The sequence below is a fragment of the Pituophis catenifer genome, unplaced genomic scaffold (assembly GCF_029215685.1).
Source record: "Pituophis catenifer annectens isolate HBS135680 unplaced genomic scaffold, rPitCat1.0.hap2 SCAF_7, whole genome shotgun sequence".
Classification (NCBI taxonomy): domain Eukaryota; kingdom Metazoa; phylum Chordata; class Lepidosauria; order Squamata; family Colubridae; genus Pituophis; species Pituophis catenifer.
In genome coordinates this window covers 76,309,837-76,325,905 of record NW_027256887.1, presented here as the reverse complement: position 1 = coordinate 76,325,905, position 16,069 = coordinate 76,309,837, and the positions used below count along the sequence as shown (strand labels likewise).

Below are 16,069 nucleotides of genomic sequence, written 5' to 3'. Positions count from 1 at the left end.
TATATCAAATGGTTCCAGGCCATCTCAACAAATACATTTTTAAAAACACATTACAATGGTTTGTTTGTTTGTTTGTTTGTTTGTTTATTTATTATTTATTTAAATTTCTATATCGCCCTTCTCCTTTCGGACTCAGGGCGGTGAACAGCCAAAAATAAAACATTTGTACACAAAAGTTAAAATAGTTTTAAAATAATTAAGTAAAGTTTGGCCCATAATTTAAAACATTTCAATTAAAATCAGTATCAATTTTAAAAACCAATATAAAATCAGGCCAGCCCGGCTAACTGAAAGAAATAGGTTTTAAGGGCCCGACGAAAAGTCTGGAGGTCTGGGATCACTCGTATCTCTGGGGGTAGAGAGAAGGCTCTCCCCCTGGGGGTCGCCAGCCGACATTGTCTGGCTGACGGCACCCTGAGGAGGCCCTCTCTGTGGGAGCGAACTGGCTGGTGGAGGCAATTGGTGGCAGAAGGTGGTCCCGTAAGTACCCCGGCCCTAAGCCATGGAGCGCTTTAAAGGTGATCACCAACACCTTGAAGCGCACCCGGAAGTCCACCGGAAGCCAATGCAGCTCGCGGAGAGGAGTCACATGGGAGTGCCCCATCACTCCCATAATCCATTAATTGATAGGGTATTTATATCTTGCTTTGAAGAATCACTTTGTTTTCCTTTCCGTTCTATTCTCCTGCTTCACACCAAATTAAATCTCATATCGATTCAGCCACTTCATATATCTGGTGAAGTGAGCTGTAGATCTCGAAAGTTTATTTCTTTAATGCAATTTGTTACTCTTCAGCAAATTGCTGAGAAAGGAATAAAATGAAGAATGAGACAGTAACAGAGTTGGAAGGGAACTTGGAGGTCATCTAGTCCAACTCCCTGCTCACACAGGAGACTTGTACTAGAGATTCAAACTGCCGAATTGCCGACCTTTCTGATCGACAAGCTCAGTGTCTTAGCCACTGAGCCACCATTAATACATGTGCTGATAATAGATAATAGACTTGAACAGAATGTTCCGGGCAAATATGAGGTTGAAGATTGGTTGGTGAATCCTGGAAAATGAATATATATTGGTACAGATAGTCCTCGACATAAGACCACAATTGAGCCCAAAATTTCTGTTGCTAATTGATACATTTATTAAGTATGTTTTGTCCTATTTTATGACTTTTCTTGCCACAATTGTTAAGTGAATCACTGCAATCGTTAAGTTAGGTTGTTAGAACCGTTAGAAGCCACGGTTGTTAAGTGGCTTCCCCATTGACTTTGCTTGTCAGAGATTCACAAAAGGGGATCACATGACCCCAAGACAATGCAACTGGCATACGTCAGTTGTGAAGCATCTGAATTTTGACCATGTGACCATGGGGGTGCTGCAATGGTCATAAGCGTGAAAAACAATCATCAGTCACTTATTCCAGTGACTTTATAACTTTGAACAGTCACTAAATGAACTGTGGTAAGTCAAGGACTACCTGTAGTTAAGCAAGCACAAGAATAAATGGAAACTTCAGCGGACAGTTCTAAATTGAACTGTGAGTAAGGCAAAGATGTGTAGTGCTCCTTAGGAATTTGATATATTTAAAGATTAATGTAGTATTTAACTCCTCTATCCTGGCAGAACATTTCAAATATTTTTTAGGTTTCAGAGGATCTTTACAGAAAAGTGGTTATCTATAGCTAGCATTCCACAGTGAGCAAAGTTCAAAAACAATGTTTATTATTCTTTTTACCATTATCTCTTGCAGAACCCTCAGCGACCTCTCCTGGAACCCAAGAGTTCCACAGAAGCTCAGTTGAGATTAATACATATTAACCTTTTCTTGATGACACGAGTGTGTGGGCTGGGGATTTGAAAATGTGTGTATTTTTGTATGCAGACACCATTTTGTCATCTGAGTGATCAAGTGATTTATAGAGAATGCAAATAAGGAGTATGGATCTAAACATGTCAGACAAAAATGGAGTTGTACTCAAAGAGGAAAATTAAGTGGATGATTGTAAATTAAACATAAATACTGAAAAATTAGAAGAAGTAGATATAGGCATATTCCAGCACACAACAGAGGGAAAAATAGTTTTCATATAATGACAAATCACTATTGGAAAATTAAGAAAATAACAGTTTTTCATAAAATGCCAGATTGCGAAAGGCCCTCATTACTATTTAGGGCAGGGGTCGGCAACCTTAAACACTCAAAAAGCCACAAAAGTCCTAACTGGAAGCTCCCCCCGTTCAATTCTGGAGCCGACCGGAAGTCCAGTTCCCCCACCATAGTCTCCTCCTAGCACGGTGTCTTTTTTCCTCTACCTGTCCTAACTGAAAGCCCTATCAATTGTGGAGTGAACCGGCAACAGAGAGCCGCAGCAGAGGGACGGAAGAGCCACATGCGGCTCCAGAGCTGTGGGTTGCTGACCCCTGATTTAGGGTAAGTAGATTTTGACATATTGGCACAAGAGTCTTGTGAAATGAAATCAGTATTAGATTAAATTATCCTATTTGCGCATGTCCAAGATGGCGGCGTCTGCCTGAGCCGCGGCGTGAGGATGGGGGCTTTTTGCCCCACGGGTCCGTTTCGGGGGTCCTTGAGCAATTTTGACCCCCCGCCCTGTCATGGGAGCTCCCCACCAGTCAGTTGAGGGGTCTGTCTCCCCGGAAGATCGAGGCTGGGGGGGATGGCGGCGTCGGCAAGATCCAGTGTTCGGGCGCGTCAGCTGGGCGGCGGCGGCGTTTTTCTGGGCCGGAGCCAGCTCAGAAGTCGGAGCAGCGGCGGCGACGGGCCCGTGGAGGTCGTCGGTGGTCCTGGGGATGGCCCCAGGCCCAGGGATTTCCCCAGTTGCCTTGGGGCCGTCAGACTCCCTGGTGAGCTCGGGGACGCTGCCAGAGTCTTTTTCTTTGGCAGCGGCAGTTGAAAGCGGCGTTAGCGGCGGCTGCGGCTGCAATGGCGGCCGTCTGGCGACGGCGGGAAGGAGAGCGTCAGCCATCAACCCTGCTGTGGTGCTTGACGGACTTAACAACAAATTATAACATCGTCCGTCCGGGACAGGCTATGACCAGCGGGGGGGGCTGCCCAGTTGATGGGTTAGTCCCTCACGTTTTGGAGGCCCCCGCTGACTTTTGGGGGCTGGGAGATTTCTCCCTCTATTTTCCATCGTTCCCCTTGGCATTATGCCTGTCTCGGACTGGTTGCCGTTTATGGACTCGCTGGCACTGAAATCCAGCTCATATCCATCAGAGCCCTTCCCCCTGCCGTGGAGGGGGACTGTAAATTGTGTTGGGAGCTTATGGGAGCCGGTTCACTTCTTCCATCCCACCGGCAGAGGGGACTGTCCATCATACCAGCCACCGTGAGAGGGTGGTTTTGTTTTTTTGTGCCCCTCGAGCGGTGTCGGTATGGTATCATCTGCACTTCACCAGCAGAGGGGCCTGACCATCAGACCAACCACCGTGAGAGGGTGGTTGTGGACTATTAGACCAGCCACTGTGAGAGGGTGGCTATGGACCTTAACCCCTGCTGAACTGATATTGCAAAGGTTCACTACTTTCATCTCACCAGTAGAGGGGACTGACCATCAGACCAATCACCGTGAGAGGGTGGTTGGATCGTATCCCCCTTGAACTGTGTCGACTTGGCAAGAGATCCTTCCCACTGTGGTGAGGGGACAGTGGACTTTGGACCTCGGTTTGGATGCCCCCACTTTATTTGTTCCCTTCTGGACCTCTTATTTTCCATCTGACCCTTGGGACATGGTCACTTATCCTCTGTGGCAACATGTATACGGCAGCTGAGCTTCTTGTTCTGCGAGACTCCCCCCTCTCGCAGGATTGGCCCTCCACTCTATCGAGGGCCTACCTCGATGACGGATTTTGGAATCCCGAGAGGTGGCATGCGGCGAAGAGGGGGTTGAGGGGTTTTTTAAAATTGTCGTTTGCCAATCTTTTAAGGGGTTTTGGGAGGGGGGAGGGTTGTTTGGCAAAGGATAGGGAGGGTGATTTGTTGGGGAGGGGACCAGGCCCGGCACAGGGTCGCGCTAGGGGAGGTGCGGAGCGGGGATCGGAGGGGGTTGGTGTTGGTAGGGAGGAGGGCGATGTCATCAGGACCGTAGGTGGGAGGGGCAGGTATGGTGGGAGTAGGGGGCCATATCATGTTGTGGGGGCACGTACCCGCTGTCTCCGAGCGGTGACATGCTCCGGCCCCCAATGCTCTTCTCGTTTCCTGGGTTGTCCGGAGTCTCAGAGCCTGGGTCTTAGGCTGATGCTGTGCAATGCCAGGTCCGTGGCTAATAAAGCCCCCCTCATTTGTGAGCTGATTCAGGAGGGGGGAGCGGACCTGGCGGGTATTACTGAGACCTGGCTGGGCTTGGAGGGGGGGGTCCCCCTCATAGAAATGTGCCCACCGGGTTTCCGCGCATTCCATCAGCCAAGGGCCCAGGGTAGGGGTGGCGGTCATTGTAAAGGAAGGTCTTGATCCTAGGGAGGCCACTGTACCTCAGATAGCCGGTTGTGAGTCTCTCCTTGTGAAGTGGGGCCATGGGAAGCAGATGGGCCTGCTGGTTACGTACCTGGCTCCTTGCTGCGTGGCAGCGACCCTCCTCAATGTTATAGCCGGGGTGGTGGTTGATACCCCCAGTCTTTTAGTCATGGGGGATTTCAACCTGCCGTCCATCGGTGAAGCATCTGGGGTGGCTCGGGAGTTCATGGCTTCCATGACGGCCATGGACCTGACCCAGTTAATTCAGGGCCCCACTCACATAGGAGGAAACACGCTGGACTTGGTTTTCGTCTCTGGTCAGTGGTTGAATGGCTTAGATACAGGGGATATAGTTATTGAACCCTTGTCATGGTCAGACCATTCTCTCCTTAGACTTGACTTCCTGACCGCTATGCCCCACCGCAGGGAGGCGGAACCGATCAGGTGGTTCCGCCCCAGGCGCCTGATGGATCCTGATAGGTTCCGGATGGAGCTTGGGCCATTTCCTGAGACTCTGGCGCGCGACTCGACGGAAGACCTGGTGGCCGCCTGGGATAGGGCGGCCGCTGGTGCTTTAGATCGGGTTGTGCCTTTGCGGCCTCTGACCCGGCGCCGAATCTGCCCAGCTCCTTGGTTCTCCGAGGAGCTGAGGGGGATGAAACGCCGGAAAAGACGCCTAGAGAGTAGTTGGAGGGCCAGTCGCTCCGAATCTGATCGTACACTAGTGAGGTCTTATATCAAGACCTACTTAGTGGCGATAAAGGCGGCGAAGTGTAATTACTTTTCCGCTCTTATCGCGTCGGCAGAAAATCGCCCAGCTGCCTTGTTTAGGGTGACTCGCTCCCTTCTCCATCTGGGAGCGCGGGAAGACCCCTTGCAAGGTCGTGCTGAGGATTTTGCGCATTATCTGCACGATAAAGTCGCTCAAATTCGGGAAGGCTTGGACTCTGACTGGGTAGGTACAGGCGGGTTGTCCGAGGTCTGTCTTGAGACGGTTATCTGGGATGAGTTTGATCCTGTGACTCCCGAGGACATGGACAGGATGCTGGGGAGGTTGAACGCAACCACATGTTTATTGGACCCGTGTCCCTCCTGGATGGTGCTGGCTACCCGGGAGGTTACACGAGGCTGGCTCCAGAGGATTATAAATGCTTCCTTGAGTGAGGGGTTCTTGCCTCCCGCCTTGAAAGAGGCGGTGGTGAGGCCCCTCCTCAAGAAGCCCTCTCTGGACCCAGCTGTTTTAGCAAATTATCGTCCAGTTTCCAACCTTTGCTTCTTGGCGAAGGTTGTTGAGAGTGTGGTTGCGCGACAACTCCCGCAGTACCTGGATGAAACCGTCTATCTAGATCCGTTCCAGTCCGGCTTCAGGCCTGGGTACAGCACGGAAACGGCATTGATCGCGTTGGTTGATGATCTCTGGAGGGCTCGGGACAGAGGTTGTTCCTCTGTTCTGGTCCTATTAGACCTCTCAGCGGCTTTTGATACCATCGACCATGGTATCATGCTGCGCCGGTTGGAGGGGTTAGGAGTGGGAGGCACTGTTTTACGGTGGTTCTCCTCCTATCTCTCCGACCGGTCGCAGTCTGTGTTGGCTGGAGGGCAGAGGTCGACCTCAAGGCACTTGGTTTGTTGGGTGCCACAAGGGTCGGTCCTCTCGCCTCTCCTGTTCAACATTTATGTGAAGCCGCTGGGCGAGATCATCCGTGGTTTTGAGGTGCAGTGCCATCTGTACGCTGATGACACCCAGCTGTACATCTCCACCCCAGACCACCCCAACGATGCCCTTGAAGTGATGTCCCGGTGCCTGGAGGCGGTGCGGGTCTGGATGGGGAGGAACAGGCTCCGACTCAATCCCTCCAAGACTGAGTGGCTGTGGCTGCCGGCGTCCCGATATAGTCAGCTGGTGCCATCGCTGACTATTGGGGGCGAGACATTGGCCCCCACAGAGAGGGCGCGTAACTTGGGTGTCCTCCTGGACGCACGGCTGTCTTTAGAAGAGCATTTGACGGCCGTGGCCTGGGGGGCTTTCTATCAGGTTCGCCTGATACGCCAGTTGCGCCCCTTTCTGGATCGGGACTCCCTATGCACGGTCACTCATGCCCTTGTTACTTCCCGCCTCGACTACTGTAACGCTCTCTACATGGGGCTCCCCTTGAGGAGCACTCGGAGGCTCCAACTGGTGCAGAATGCGGCCGCGCGGGTACTTATGGGGGCGACATGGCGCTCCCACGTGACACCTCTCCTGCGCGAGCTGCATTGGCTTCCAGTGGTCTTCCGAGTGCGCTTCAAGGTGTTGGTTCTCATCTTCAAAGCGCTCCATGGCTTAGGACCCAGTTATTTACGAGACCACCTTCTGCCTCCGATAACCTCCCACCGGCCAACACGCTCCCACAGAGAGGGTCTCCTCAGGGTGCCGTCTGTCAGGCAATGTCGGCTGGCGACCCCCCGGGGAAGAGCCTTCTCTGTGGGGGCACCCGCCCTCTGGAATGAGCTACCCCCAGGGATACGACTAATCCCGGACCTCCGGACCTTCCGCCGGGCCCTGAAGACTTTTTTATTTCAGCAAGCCGGGCTGGGTTAAAATTTTAATTGGGTGAATTTTATGGGTAACGGGGTTTTAAATTGGAGAAGCCTAAGATAATTTAATTTTGTTTTAATATATTTTAATATTTGTATTGTGTGTTTTTAATTCTGGCTGTTCACCGCCCCGAGTCCTTCGGGAGAGGGGGCGGTATAAAAATTTAATAAATAAAATAAATAAATAAATAAATAAATAAATAAATGTAATGTAAGAGCCAAATAAATATATCTTCTCAATGTTCTGAAATTCTAAAATTCAAAACTATTTTCTGCTGACAAAGCACTGGAGGCAATTTGTTACAATAGCTTCTTAAGGATAACATTTTAAACATAGTGCCTGAATATTTGATGGGTTTATTTCAGATAAATATCGTTGTTATTAAAATAAATATGAATTCTTATCTACAGCAAATGATTTTATTGTCTGTATCTGGCAATCATCAAGTTTGAGTAAGCCCATGGATAGGGTACTATCTGGATGACGACAATCAAAAATGTGAAAGCAGGGGATAATTTAGGTATAATTTAAGAAATAACAGCTGCAATTATGGACTGACTGAATTGTTCAAAAAGTGAAGATAGCAACTGACTGAAATTTCAGGACAAACATTATAGTTAACACACCATAATTGGCCCATTCTAATTTCCCAGTCTTGCCTGGAAAAGACAGTGTAAAGAGAGAAATATGTTTTTTCAAGGACACATACATTTGAATGTATAGTCCTAGCTACAAAATATGATATATTGCTGTAATAGACAGGTATCGTCATAGAAGAAAACCTCCAGGATTTATAAAAGTAAGTTTTAAAAATGAATAAGTTATACCAATATTCCTAAAATAGAACTGATTATTTTCTGACAGAGGATCAATGGAGCCAATTTTCATTTATTTAACTTTTAAGGGCTTTGTATTTAATTGAAATATTATTGTGAGGCTTTTATATGAGATATTTCAGACAACATTGCATTGTCTTGACTTTATAGTTGGAAAAATTATATGTACTCATAAAATACAATATAACATAAGCACACACAGTTACTAAGAAAAGCAAAAGAATAAGGAAAATTACTTTGTAGAACTTTATTCGGTTATCCTGTTTGTCTTATCTTATTTCACTCCATGGAACTATTCCTATTTACTTAGATCCAGTTACTAGCTACAGTTAACAATCTTGTACTACTATTTCTTGGTTGGGCATCTGGCTGATTACTAAATTCTGTGGGAAAGAAATGAGGGACACTAAAATGCCCACATTATGCTCTTTCCAGAGAGGAAAGCCCAAATTATTCTCACATATGTACATTGCATATGTGAACATAAAAATTAAAACAGATGGCTGATAATATTTTGGCCATGTCATGTAGAAGAATTCACTGGAAAAAGCAATTATACTTGGAAGAAATTAGTGGTAAAAGAAAACCAGGCCACCAAGGAACACGGTGGCTAGACACCATCAAAGCTGACACCAGCCAAAGCACAGAACAACTCAAAGAACTAGTGTAAGATCAAAAGACATGGAGACACCTGGCCCATAGAATCGCCAAGAGTTGGAAAAGACTGAATGGATAACATCATCATCATCATTAATGACATATACATCATAAAGTCAGACCGCTGAACAACTTTCAGATGTGTAGACTTCAGCTCTCAGAATTCTCAGCGATTGTCATATTAGATAGATGTGGACTTTCCACCCTTTCAAGACCACCTTCCATTTTCTCTAATTGGTTGAATGATCTTGCAGTATGACTTAGTATGTTCAAGTGGACTGATTAGGAGATGCATGCTAAAGACATGAACCTCTTAAACTCAGAGGAAGAACAAATACCTGTTTGAGTCCTCAGATTGTTATTAAGATAATGGTGGGTTAGGGAGGAAAACAAGGAAGCAGATAATTAGTGGTTCTCGAGTACATTTTACAAATTTATTAGAAACTATTAATTTTGTTACAAATTTGAATCTAATAGTTACTCCCTTATTATCACACTTCATCATAACGAACCAGGATGTTTTTGTTTCTCAGACAAAACTTGGATGAGTTACTAAATTTAAGTGACATGCTAAAGAAAGTTAAAATATTGAGAATGGATAAGCAATGCAAGAATCTAAAGCCCTTTCACAAAATAACTTTTTATAAAGCCAGAATGAGAGTTCTTGGAATGGAAAATTTATTGGTTTTCTGTTCCCCTTCTTTGTCTCTAGCCCATCTGCTCCCTTTCCTTTCCAGAAAAACGACAGAGGTAGAAATTTGACAGCATGAAGATGGGGTAGGAGGCTGAGAAAATAGATTTACATTTATTCAGCTCTGAGGGTTTGCAGTTTTCTTAAACTTTTCTCCACTTATGTATCTGTATATTTCACATTTCATATATAATGTTAATGTGTTATTCAGTCTAGGTTATGGAAGTAATTACAGCTGGAAAGCTAAAATAAACACAAACTAATCTTGAAATGATGAGGATCGGTTTTCATTGAAAGATAAAGTCTCCCAGTTTAACCCTAACTCCTGGTGGTTTTATGAACACAGCCAAATAGCTTTTTTCACAAAAGAAAGAAACTGGTTTGTAACTGACTTCTCCTTTATAATCCTGCAGATTATTGATGAACCCCTTGCAAGCACTAACCAGAACCAACCCTATTATAAAAGACAATTAATACAATCCGTGACTCTTGTATTTTAATGTACTGGGAAATGAAACTATTATTTTTATTTTATGTCCTTTTAACTTAGCCAATTATTGGAATCCACTGATTTAAACAGTGACTTAAAATACCAGAACCAGTAAAAAATAACAAAGCAAAAAAAAAAAAAAGTATATACACTAAGATATAGTAGAAAAAGAAAATAGAAAGTAAAAATGTAAAAGTGAGTGCCTATTCAGAGTAATATGAGCACTTAGGTATAAATTAACCATACAAATAATTTGGAGTAGAGAAACATTTTGGCTTGATATTTAATTGCTTGGCACCTTCTGATATGGGTCTAAGTAAGTAACAAAGCCTTTCTGTCATAACTGAATTCTTCCCTTCTGAAAATAAGTATTTTTCCTTTATTAAATTGTGAAGGATTGTGAAAGCAACCTATAATCTGATATTAGTCACATACAAGTTCATTGCATTTATTCTTGATCAGTAGGTTATTTTTTATGTCTCTGATGCATTTTCTAGTACTGCAGATAGCAATAACAATAGCAGTTATATACTGCTTCATAATGCTCTTCAGCTCTCTCTTAAGAGGTTTTACAGAGTCTGCATACTGCCTCCAACATTCTGGGTCCTCATTTCACCGATCCTGGAAGGATGGAAGGCTGAGTCAACCTCGAGAGAGTAAGGATTGAACCCCTGGCAGTTTGCAGAGTTAGCCTGTAATACTGCATTCTAATCACTGTGCCACCACAGCTCTTACCATCAATACCATCAATAAAGCCCACCCAAAACCTAATGTAAAGTCTCACTTTAAAGAACCAAGTTGAATTTCCATTTTCCCAGCGTAAAGAAGCAAAGCTGAAGAAAACTCGGTGCTGAAAGATGAAATGCAGGGATGTTTTGTAAAGGCCTTCTGGACATAATTCAGTGACATTAGACTGATAGTGCAAGTTGCCACTTCACAGCTGGATGTGCTCATAGAGGCTAGTTGGAAACGTCTCCATCTGAAGGCAGCAGTTAAAATGAGATTTTTCCTGGGAATTGTTTTTGTCTGATTATGGAACAAGGCAGAGCTAATTAGAGTGGCATTTATTAAAAGAAGATAAAATTAGGAATTTAAAAATAATTGCTTTAAGTGAAATATGCTTAATCTTTTAACAATCTTTACTATTTTACAACTTTGCATAAATACACGAGGCACAGTGTTACTAGAGAAGAGTAATTTGATCTTAAAATATAACCTATGTAATGTTGAAAGACAACATTCAGTTTATGTACGCATGTGTGTGCGTGTATAATTTATATATTGTGTATATATAAAATATACAATATAACGTACAGCTATATATTCATATCTATATGATAAAGTGTTGCTTCCAAATTAACAATGCCAAAGCAGGCCTATGTTGACTAATAATTTGTTTCCTCTCCCAAGAATAAAGAGGAAGAAAACCCCTGGATAAATGAATGTTTCTTGGTTTCTGATAAGGGAGACTAATGGCGATTAAGAAGAAGCTATTAATGCTTTGGCACAGCAATGAACTTTTTTCACTATTCATCTTTATTGAGAGGTTTTCTTTCTTTCCCTGTTTTCTGGAACATTTAGATTTGTTACTGTGATGCCAAAAATTAGACACTGTACACTTCCAAAATAAGCTGTGAGAAACTATTTTAAAAATATAGCTACAGAAGGAGGTCAAACAGCATTAATATAAAATTGGTTACTGTAATGTTCTAAGCTTTTGCGAAAAAATATGATGATGTAACAGGATGAGAAGTAATTCTGACAAATCTATTAATGTCTCAAAAACTTTGTCAAGAATCCTCTAAACTAATAGGATAATTATTTTATTGAAAATAGCAGCTTGTGGTATGATATAACTCAAGTTCTTTTGATTTCCATGTTCATATACAGATCTGGAATATAAAGCAGACTACCAGCAGATTATCTTTGAACAGAATATTTGCTGTTTATTTGCACACTTTGCACACTTTACTGGGTTGTCATTTAAGAACCAATTTAAATTAAATTAAACTAAAAATTAAATATTAACATAGAAGTGGAGCTGTTTCTGCCTATACTTGTTTAAAACGTTCAAATATTAAGTGTTCAAGTAAATTGCCCGAGAACAAGAAAAAAATTATTTTAAGACAGAGATATGATAGAAAGCAAGTTAAAAGCTGAATCTAGGGCTATAGAATCTAAGAGGCCTAAAGAAAACTAGCTAAAATTAAGATTGCAGTGATGAGGAAAGGTTAGTACATATTTGGTTCATGAATGTGGCAGATGGAGAAGATGATGTAGTTGGCCTAATTTAAAAAGTATTATCAATATGAGAGAAAAGTTGTTTTCTGGTTTCAATGGACATCTTGTTATTGAATAATGTAAATTGCATATTTAAAAAAAAAATCTTCTTGACTTTTATAAGGCAGTATTGCCAACCTTGGCCATTTCCAGATGTGTGAACTTCCACTCCCAGAATTCCACAGCTAGCCTGACCACTGAAAAGAATTCTGAGATGGCCAAGGTTAGGAACACTTCTGTAGAGGAATGCTGTACTTTAAATACATATCCATATCATAGTCAAATATACTAAAGGAGAAAGTAATAGGTATTAATTTGATATGGTTGGTAAGTAATTTGATGATCAACAATTGATTACTGAGCTTAACACAGACAATTCTGTATCTGTAGAATGAATGTAGAATGTTTTAATGGGCATGTGATATTTTAATAGGAATATGAGTTTGAACCCTTTGCGGAAGTATCTCAAATAAATGGTGCACATTACAGCTTCTTGTAAGAACCCAGCATTATCCAATCATCATTATCCAATCAGACAGAACTGCCTCTATTGTATCACGATGGAAAAATATTTTCACTATGCCTTTTAGTCTAAGCTTTATTGCCCAGAAAGTTTCCAAAGAAAAACCATATGCTTTGTTTTACATTATTATCATGAGTGCAGTAGGTGAACCATATCCTCTCTCGCTTACAGTCTGTCAATCAAAGAGTACCTATGTACCTTCCTATCAGGGTGGATAAAAATCAATGATTTTTTTAAAAAAATCAAAAAATCTGATTTTTTTTAATTTAAATCGGATTTTTTTGATTTTTATCGAATTTATTTTAATAAAAAACTTTTGGGGTAAAAATCTATCGTAAGATAGTTTTCTATTTAAGATACATAAATAATTTAGTTTATTCAGCATGAAATGGAGCTTAGTTATGAAGCATGAGGCTGTATATTCTGCAACACTGGGACTATCGGTGAGTCAACAGTGGGTCAAAGGAGTAGCAGAGATGACAGTTGCTCTTTAAAAATTATGATTTAAATCAAGTTGATTTAAATCAAGTCTTTTTACTAGTGATTTAAATTGTGATTTAAATTGTGATTTAAATCAACTCGATTTAAATCAAACCCACCCTGCTTCCTATGCAGCAGTTTTTTTCTCTATGATAACCTGCCATCATCTATTTTGGTTGTGGGTTTTCTCCTCCTCTGAGGAAAAGAGGAAATACCTCTTCTTTATTTTACTTCGACGTCTGTGCTTGTGTTAGAACAGGGGTGTCAAACTTAATTTTATTGAGGGCCGCATCTGGGTTGTGTTTTGACCTTGGGGGGCTGGGGTGGGCGTGGCCAGCTCGACATCACTTGTGTCGGGGGCGCCTGTGGTGGCTCGAGCGCTCTGCCAGAGAAAACAGGCTCCTGAGCTCTGAAACCCTCTGCCAGTGAAAATGGAGCTCTGCGGCCCGGATCCAGCCCCCGGGCCTTGAGTTTGACACCCATGTGTTAGAAGAATCTGAGAGCAGGGTGTAACTGATGCTGCAGTGCTGAAGGGACATGCTCTCATTGGGTGGCAAGAAAGGTAAAGCTTTTTTACCTCAAAGTAGCTACTAGCTTGATGTTTTTACAAGCAGATGTGGAAAAACTATCATGTTTAACTAAATGTATAAACTAAATACACAACCTCCACTGAAAAACTCTGTGTAATGTCCCTTTATTGCCAGAAACTGAGGGTAAAAAGTTTCCCTGGATTACAGATGATCCTGCTCCATCTCTCCTTCAAGTTTTCCATTAACACACTAAATTGTCTGTAAGTTTTCTTTCGAATTGTCCTTTCCTCAATTTCAATGTCAAATGCCACAAAGGCAAGGCTCTGCTACTGATTTACCATGTTTTAAAGTAACTAGCAACATATTATGTTTATTTATTTATTAAATTTATTTGCCGTCTATCTCATTTTCAAGAGAGACTCTTGATAAGCTGATTTTGTTAGATTTGCCATGCCAAACATTTCTTAGGAAATATTAAATATTAATTCTAGGGCATAAATAATTCATTTGAGGCCTAACAGGCACAATATTTTGAAAGATTATCACATATGAAAGGCTACAAACTATTAGGTTGGATTTAGAAAATCAGATGGGAGGGGCGATGAGTGTTACTTATGCTAGATTGACGTTTCTGAATTAATATTTTTAGGAATAATTGAAGAAATTAATATAACAATGTACAGAGTTTTCAATTTAGTAATATCAATACATAAAAAGGTTCAGAACTATAGCACTATACGAATATCCTGTTTGTACTAAATGAAAGTATTAAAATATGCTGGGTGTATTGTTCAAGGCTATTAAAATAATTGTTCATACTCATATTCTATTAAGAACTGTTCATAACATACTATTTTGGAGAAGAATTGGTAGTAGATAACAGTTCACTTAATGTACTTTTATATACCCACAATATTATATTTTAATGTAACTCTTTCATTTAAGAGTCACCTATGGCAATATGGGCAGCATACAAGTTTAATAAATAGATAAATTATTTTATTTTATTCTCAAAAAAAAACAAAACAAACTGCTGGAGTAAATGGAGCATAGACAAAAGATTTAAACTTTACCATTTAATTGTGTCAGTAGAGTTGCCAAAAATTTAACTACTTCATATAGATTTTCAAGTCTATTATTTTAATGAGAATAAGAGGAAAGAAAAGACAATTTATTCCGCCAACTGAAGGGAAGATGAGAAGTACAATTAAATTCACAGGTACAAGATATAGTTCAGCTGTCTTGCATACTTAAGTGATAATTACTGGTATGTACAAAATATTTATTTGCAACAGATATACTGCAACAAATACACTAAAGCTATTTGAAAAATGGCCTCAATAAGTCTCCTTCTCACTGCTGTCATCACTGGCTATTGAATGTCCTTTCCCCTCTGGGCATGTCCAAAATAATATTTTTAAACTATCTTCCTAATTGTCTCCCATCTTGTTTTTATAAATTACATTTTTATTTAAATGTACACCAAAACACTGCAAATGAAGAATATCACAAAGAATAAAAAGGAGATTTTTTTAAAAGCAGCCAATTTTAGAAAGATGGAAGAAGAAATTTGCATAGTTTGGGAGTATAAATACTCTTCTAATCTTAAGGAGAGACATACTAGATGTTATATATCCATATTCATATTTTCTATAGAGCAAGAAAGTGAATGAAATTACTTTTCTAATATAGTAAAAAGTGAATATGAATATAAATAAAACAATCCTTAACTTAAGCATTCTTGAAGAGTAGCTACCCCAAACTCAATTATTCAACAATTGTTATTTCTAATATCACTGATCTAAAGAAAGATATCTTAGTTTTCTGGTTTTTTACCAAATCTCCTACTGAATTCAAGTCCATAATACTGTCCAAAGGGAAGAAATGATGGTGAATACTCTTATCTTTCTCTTGCTCTTCTCACCTGCTGGAAGAGACATGGGAATAGGCAGACACCCAAGAGGAACAGATGCAGGCCTGAGAGCTGGCATAAAGAACCCTACTCATTAGATGATAGTGATGACTAACTGGCCAAACAACATGGTGGGAAGTCAGCAACAGTATTCAGTTGAATAAGACACTGCAAGTTGCAAAAATGGATTCAAGGATTGCACACATCCTATAGGTCTGTGATGGCGAACCTATGGCACGGGTGCCACAGGCGGCACGTGGAGCCATATCTGAGGGCACACGAGCATTGCCCTAGCCCAGCACACATGTGCCCACTGGCCAGCTGATTTTCGGCCCTTCTGGGCCCACCTGAAGTCGGGAAATGGGCTGTTTCTGGCCTCCAGAGGGTCTCCAGGGGGGTTGAGGAAGGCCGTTTTTGCCCTCCCCAGACTCCTAGAAAGCCTCTGGAGCCTGGGGAGAGTGAAAAATGGGCCCACTGTGCCATCATGTGTCAAAAGCGGGGGGAGCACGCACATGTGCGCGGGAGGGCGGAGCACGGGTGGGCATTGAATTATGGGTGTGGGCACGCACATGCACGATCTCCCCGCTCTCCCCCTGCTTTCGGCACACAACAGCAAA

General features: G+C 42.1%; 1 protein-coding gene across 2 annotated transcripts in view; it reads right to left on the bottom strand.

Moving 5' to 3' along the window:
- Positions 1-16,069, bottom strand: part of ERC1 (ELKS/RAB6-interacting/CAST family member 1) — a 148,774-nt gene that overhangs the window by 14,079 nt on the left and 118,626 nt on the right. The gene's annotated exons all lie outside the window — the stretch shown is intronic.